Genomic DNA, 7,527 nt, shown 5'->3' with positions numbered 1-7,527 from the left:
AAAAAGACTGTTTGTCTCTCCTCCGTTTCGCTTCCTGCTCCACTCCCCAGCACTGGAGAAGCCAAAGGCAGCAAGGCAAACTGAGATGGAGGAGTTGGGAAAAGTGAACAAACAGACCATACGGCAGACCCTCCTTCCCCACTTTGGGAAACCCAGCAAGGGTCAGGCCTGGGCTGTGGAAATGAGAGAAGATTTGAATTGGATTTGAGAGTGAATCCTTGACTTAGACTCTCTTGGGTCTTCTAATACTTACAGAGGAGTCATAATCCTCAACATAAGACTCATTTTTGTTATTTGAACATGATCAGACTACAGAAGCAGACGAGCAGGTGAGGTTGAGCAGAATACATCTTCAAGGTGGTCATGGCAGAGAAAATGAGAGAGTTTTCTGTTTATAGCTATTGATTGGACTCCATATAGTCATGATATATTGGTTTTAAAAAAGCATATGCCAAAACAGAATCTCACTAGCCCTATCCTCTATCAACAGAGAGTTCTGGGCTGTTGTTTGCATGAGCCTGGCATAAACTAACCTAATCCTCAGCAGACAGGTCTTTGTCCTTGAGATTGTTCCGAGGAACTCTGATAATTCCTTTCTTTTACCCCTTTTCCTCCAGCCTGCCAGGCAGAGGAGAAAACGCCCATCAATCGACCCCTTAGGTCCACAAAGACCTACCCTAACGATTGAGATCGCTGCTCTTTTTTTTTTTTTTTTTTTTTCAGACAGAGTCTCACTCTTTTGCCCGGGCTAGAGTGAGTGCCGTGGCGTCAGCCTAGCTCACAGAAACCTCAAACTCCTGGGCTCAAGCGATCCTCCTGCCTCAGCCTCCCAAGTAGCTGGGACTACAGGCACGCGCCACCATGCCCGGCTAATTTTTTCTATATATTTTTAGTTGTACGATTAATTTCTTTCTATTTTTAGTAGAGACGGGATCTTGCTCTTGCTCAGGCTGGTTTTGAACTCCTGAGCTCAAACAATCCGCCCGCCTCAGCCTCCCAGACTGCTAGGATTACAGGCGTGAGCCACCGCGCCCGGCAGAGATCGCTGCTCTTAATAGCATCATTAGGTTGGGAGTCAACGTCCTCTGCCTGCCCCAGTTTCCCTCTAGAGAGAGAGAGAGAGAAGTGGCATTTTAATCCTTCTGGTCACAGAGACATTGGATATTTAATGTCGGATGGAGAAGTAGAAGCCCAATTCAGTTGGGGAAGAAAGTGATTTAAGAGCTTTCCCTAGAAATACAAAACTGTCTCTGGGAAGCAAAGTTAAAGATTCGAGGGACTCCAAAGAGGACTCAGAAATGGAAAGGAATGATATTCCTTTTCAAAAAACAACAAAAATAGTAATTGTCATGGCCATACCATGCCAGTAAGTTTCAAGAACTCAGTAAGAGGATTGGGCATGCTCCTCTTCCTTCCTCCTTCTTCTTTTTCCACTCTTTTCTTTTAGTGCCAGGAAAACTCAAGCCATTTCTCGTGATTTATTCCACCTTATTATCTGTTCCACCACCCTTTGTAAGCAAGGCCCCTGGGTCAGCCACTTCTTCTTTCACACGGACTCAGGGAAGCAAATGCAAATTCCACGTGGAAACCACAGAGCCAAGTGCAAAGTGCTGGCCATTTTCTTCTGATTTTCCACTCTCCTGAAACCTTATGGTTTGCTAGAAATTCTGAAATCCTCTTGAAGTAACTAGAAAAAGCACAGCTGGAAGAGCAATATCTAAATAAAAACGCAGCTGACCTGCTAATATTAACTAGCCTAAAAATACCATGGAGCATGTGGTTTTCATTACAGCAACAAAGCCACTGCAGTATGACAAGCAGAGAGCCTTCCAAGATTACCCTCATTTACATGATATTATATTACACGTGGAGTTGGACTCTTGGGTTCAAAGAAAAACAAGAGCTCCACAGCAAGAGGTGAAATGAAGATTTAGGCTCCCAGCCAATGGTTTGAGACTACCCAGCAACGATTTCTGCTCACAGCCATGTGACGCCGCTCAGCTCAGAACTCCAGCTGCACGTCATTTAGTTCACGCCTTTGGAACTTTGCACACGTGGCTCTTATCACAGGTAATTGTGTAGAAGATAGGGCATTTCTTAATCAAAGCCACATGTGACACGGTACCTTCCTCAGGGCCTTCAGCATCCATGGAGCTCACGGTCAGCGAGATGGCACAGCTGGAGTACAGAGATGAGTTGCAAGCCCAGCCGCTGTCTCTATAAAGCTATTTAATCTTGGGCAAATGTTTCACTTCTCCAAGCTTTAGTTTCCTAATCTGTAAAAATTATTAGGAGGATTAGTCCTGCTATCATATTCAGAGCTGATATTTATGGTTACGACGTGCCAGGAACTCCATTTCATGTTGCTGCATGCATTATTCTATTTAATACCCAAAACAATCTGATGAAGAAAGTACTAATATTTTCTCCATTTACAGATGAGGATACTGAGGGTCAAAGAAGCTAAGTAACTTGCCAAAGGTACATGATTAAGTGGCTGAGCTTGGATTTGAACCTGTCGTGACTCATGTCAAGGCCTGTGTTCTCGCCCTTTAGAGTTTAAAGCCAACACCACAACATGACTATAACATGCAAGTAGCAACATGGCTAAAGGCAAGGACTCTGGATTCTACCACTTCCTCACTGGCTTCTCTCTGGACTTTAGTTTCCTCATCTGTAAAATGGGAATAATAACAGTTCCTACCTTGTAGTATAGCTGTAAGAATTAAATGACTTAATATCTGTATGACCTATAAAATACTACCCAGCACGTAATATATTTATTACCAGAAAACAGCTAGCATACAAAGACGATGAGAAAAGTCAGAGCTAGACTAAGAGATTGAAAGAGCATGGGAGACCGCCAAATGAGCAACTGCTCTGTGGACACATGTAAAACCCTTGTAGGAAACTTGTAAAGATGACCAGGGACACTGTCAGGGGTCCTGAGTTCCTGCCGATACAGATGGAGGGATCTCAGAGACATTAAGATTTTACCAAATTTACTTGACTCTATTTTGTATCCATAGCTGGTAAAACCAGGAAACATCTGGATAAGAATTATAATGCTGGTTGTATACTTGAGTTTCTACCTCTCCATCAGTACTTTCTTCTGCCATAACTTCTTCCTCAGTTCCTACAGGTGTAACACTTTTCAACTTCTTTGGAAGAGTCATTTCCACTGTATCATCAGAGACTTGGTCTGCTGCTTCTATGGTGCTATCCTCTTCCTCTTCACGTGTACGCTTTGGCAAAGAAGAACTTGAGGTAGCTGAAACAGTGCCAAATACTGCTGTGGAAGTAGAAGGCCGCTCAACTGGTGAACTCTGAACAACCTCTACTATGTTTGGGGATAACTCTTGACTGGCAGGCTCAATCTGAGGATGACTCTGTTGAGTGGGTTGCACAAAAGCTGTAGCTTGTGTTTGTTGCTGGACAGTTAAAATGGGTTGAGAGATAGAGGGCTGGACGTTAGGACTGGTTGAACGAACAGATCCACTTGTGCTTCCAAAAACTGGAACATGTTCCACAGGTCCCTCTGACTGCATAGCTTCCTGTGATTCCACTTGTGTGGTGGGCATCACTGTAGCTGTTGGGGTAGCAGTAGGATTTGTGACAGTTGCGGGTGTAACCATCGGACGGATGCTAGCCCTGGGTGTTGACTTATTCCCAGCCATAGCTGCAGCTGTCACTTTACTTGGAGTAGACACGACAGGAGTTGGCTTGATATTGGCTATTGGTGGGTCTGATGTGCTGGCAATTCCTCTTTCACCAGAAGCTGGAGTTTTTTTCAATGTGATCTGTCTCTGCTGTTCTGGGACCTTATTAGAAGGTTCTTGAGGCTCATCTCTCAGTTCGAAGTGTCTCTCTTGATGCTCCCTGAGTTCTCTTTCCAAGCGACTAATTCGACCTTCATATTGGGACTGAAGAGCAGTCATACGAACATCCAATTCATCTTTCTGTTGATCTAAGGCTCCGTTCCTTTGTTTAAGCTCTTCATTTTCTTTAGTTAGCTGATCTTTTACACCAGCTAAGTGCGCAATTTTTGATTTTCCTGCTACAATAGCCTTTCTTGTTTTTTCTAGATTCCATAGGAGAAAGAGTAACCCAGGGAGATTATACACCTATGGAAGACAGTGAAGAAACCTCTCAATCTCTGCAAATAGATCTTGGACCACTTCAGTCAGATCAGCAAACAACAACTTAATTCCAAGATGGTCAAGGCAAAGGAGATGATGTCATTGTAATTGACAGTGATGATGAAGAAGAGAATGATGATGAAAACGATGGAGAACATGAGGATTATGAAGAAGATGAAGAAGACGATGATGATGATGAAGATGACACAGGGATGGGAGACGAGGGTGAAGATAGCAATGAAGGAACTGGGAGTGCAGATGGCAATGATGGGTATGAAGCTGATGATGCTGAGGGTGGTGATGGGACTGACCCAGGCACAGAAACAGAAGAAAGCGTGGGTGGAGGTGAAGGTAATCAGAGAGCTGCTGATTCTCAAAACAGTGGTGAAGGAAATACAGGTGCTGCAGAATCTTCTTTTTCCCAGGAGGTCTCTAGAGAACAGCAGCCATCGTCAGCATCTGAAAGACAGACCCCTAGAGCACCTCAGTCACCAAGATGCCCACCACATCCGCTTCCCCCACGACTGACCATTCATGCTCCACCTCAAGAGTTGGGACCACCAGTTCAGAGAATTCAGATGACCCGGAGGCAGTCTGTAGGACGTGGGCTTCAGTTGACTCCAGGAATAGGTGGCATGCAGCAGCATTTTTTTGATGATGAAGACAGAACAGTTCCAAGTACACCAACTCTTGTGGTGCCACATCGCACTGATGGATTTGCTGAAGCAATTCATTCCCCACAGGTTGCTGGTGTTCCTAGATTCCGGTTTGGGCCACCTGAAGATATGCCACAGACAAGTTCTAGTCATTCTGATCTTGGCCAGCTTGCTTCTCAAGGAGGTTTAGGAATGTATGAAACACCCCTCTTCCTTGCACATGAAGAAGAGTCAGGTGGCCGAAGTGTTCCCACTACTCCTCTACAAGTAGCAGCCCCAGTGACTGTATTTACTGAGAGTACCACCTCTGATGCTTCAGAGCATGCCTCTCAGTCTGTTCCAATGGTGACAACATCCACTGGCACTTTGTCTACAACAAATGAAACAGCAACAGGTGATGATGGAGATGAAGTATTTGTGGAGGCAGAATCCGAAGGTATTAGTTCAGAAGCAGGCCTAGAAATTGACAGCCAGCAGGAAGAAGAGCCTGTTCAGGTATCTGATGAGTCAGATCTCCCTTCGACCAGCCAGGATCCTCCTTCCAGCTCTTCTGTAGATACTAGCAGTAGTCAACCAAAGCCTTTCAGATGAGTAAGACTTCAGACAACATTGAGACAAGGCGTCCGTGGTCGTCAGTTTAACAGACAGAGAGGTGTGAGCCATGCAATGGGAGGTAGAGGAGGAATAAATAGAGGAAATATTAATTAAATGCTCTATAAAATAACTGAATAAGATTGTCATCTGTTTTAGTGTAATGATTGTCGCATTTACAAACATTTTTATATTTAAATTGGTATGCTTATCTCAACATTCTTTATTAATAAAATGTATTTCAGTGTCAAAAAAAAAAAAAAAAAAGAATTATAATGCTTAGCACTGGCCCTGCTGTTGAGGGCTGAAGAGTCAGGCTAGCGCAGTTCCTAGGGGCTGTCGAGGCCACACACCCCTGGAGGCACACCTTTTGTCTTATGATGTCACTACATGAAGTTGTGTGGTGACCTTGACGTAGACTAGCCAGTCGGTGCATAGTAATGCAGTTAACGTGCTTTATTTTTCAATCCCATAAAATCGTTTTCAGATTATAATCATTTCAGAAGTCTAGAAGTGTACCTAGTAGTAGGCTTCCGTGATCATTGGCCGTTGTATCAAAACTGACCTGTCTGAGAACTTCTTAGCAAACTTTGCAAAAAAGAAAAGGACATTCTCTTTGAGATAGGATGTGAGGGAGGATTAAATGATCTGGTAGAAAATGCAAGCCACTTTCGAATAATTTATGGAATTGCTGTCAACATTAAAACCACAAGGATTTACCAACTCTCATTTCCTAAGAGTTATAGTTTGTATGTGTGTCCCCTCCAAACCTCATGTTGGGATTTGATCCCCAATGTTGGAGGTGGGGCCTGTGGGAGGTGTTTAGGTCACTGGGGCAGATCCTTCATGAATGGCTTGTTGCCACGCTCTTGGCGGCGAGCAAGTTCTCTATTTGTTCCCACGAGTACTGGTTGTTAAAAAAAAAAAAAGGCTGGCACCCCCAGACCACCCCCAACACACCCCTTACCCTTTCTGACCATGCGATCTCTGCACACGCCAGCTCCCCTTCACCTTCCACTATGAGTGGGACCCTCCTGAGGCTCTCATCAGAAGCTGAGCGGATGCCAGCGTCACATGCTTCTTGTACAGCCCACAGAGCCATGAGTCGAATTAACCTCTTTTCTTTATAAATTACCCAGCTTCAGACATTCCTTTATAGCAACACAAAAATGAACTAAGACATCGAGTAGAGCCAAAGGAAGAAGCTTGGTAGCATTGAGATGTGACAAGGGGGCCAAAAATGAACGTTTATGAAGCAAAGCCAGAAACAACTTTGTCTCAGTGTTCCTGGGTTTTGTGTCCACGTGTGAATTTCTGGCTGTGGCAAAGATGACAAGCTAGTCAGCTGTCCCTTCACCTCTTCCCAAATGCCCAACTTGTTTGCACATGTTACATGCAACCTCAGGCTTATTATCTTAATTTTAATATCCATCTCCAGCTAACTTACATTTCCTGGAAATAAAGGCCTACTCTACCCCCAAAACAATTCCACAGAGGAATATGATAAGGCTGTTTGTGGGAAAGGATCTTTTCCTCAGGAGGCAATATGCAGAATTTACCAAAAAACAATGGAAAGAACGTGAATTTAAAATCTGGCCATACTGAGTCTTATGTCTCCTTACTCAGTGATTTTCAAAATATAGCCTTATTTTGGCAATACTATGAAAGTAATGCTGATTAGTTACTAAAATCTGGATGTGACATAGACTTTAACGTAGCAAGGAAGTGGCAAAATTTTATTTTTAGAGCTGTTGATGAATTTTCTCTTAAGAGGGAAGTGTCTCTTTCTTGGCAAAATGCCTCGAAGAGCCACTTGGTTGTAGAAAAGGTAAAACAAAATAAAATAGGTTCTGAGATATTGTTCAGAAGGAAGACCAGTGAGCCAGAGGTAAGTATTTTTCTCTGCATAATAACTCAAGGGAAAAAAAAAAGTTTCCAAGGGCACATTGGGAAGGTGGGGACGGGATAAGTTGGTGGAGGAAACAGGAAGGTAAAGAGAGAAGGCAAAGGCCGGGCGCGGTGGCTCACGCCTGTAATCCTAGCACTCTGGTACCCCTGAGAATTTCCATAGAAAATAGCAAAGTATTCTGAGTTTCTTTTACATGCGCAATAGGATTGCAAGCCTTTTTTTTTTTTTTTTT

At 43.7% G+C, this 7,527-nt stretch overlaps 2 pseudogenes across 1 annotated transcript; one reads left to right on the top strand and one right to left on the bottom strand.

The window, feature by feature from the left end:
- Positions 1 to 2,030: 2,030 nt before the first annotated feature.
- On the bottom strand, positions 2,031 to 4,061 carry LOC105808372 (annotated as a pseudogene).
- Positions 4,062 to 4,126: 65 nt separating this feature from the next.
- On the top strand, positions 4,127 to 5,611 carry LOC105808371 (annotated as a pseudogene). The gene is made up of 2 exons (XR_001137380.1): positions 4,127 to 4,136; positions 4,215 to 5,611. The product of XR_001137380.1 is annotated as a nucleoprotein TPR pseudogene (transcript).
- The last annotated feature ends 1,916 nt before the right edge of the window (positions 5,612 to 7,527 follow it).

Source organism: Propithecus coquereli, unplaced genomic scaffold, assembly GCF_000956105.1.
Source record: "Propithecus coquereli isolate 6110/MARCELLA unplaced genomic scaffold, Pcoq_1.0 Scaffold172, whole genome shotgun sequence".
Classification (NCBI taxonomy): Eukaryota; Metazoa; Chordata; class Mammalia; order Primates; family Indriidae; genus Propithecus; species Propithecus coquereli.
This window is presented reverse-complemented; position numbering and strand designations above follow the sequence as displayed.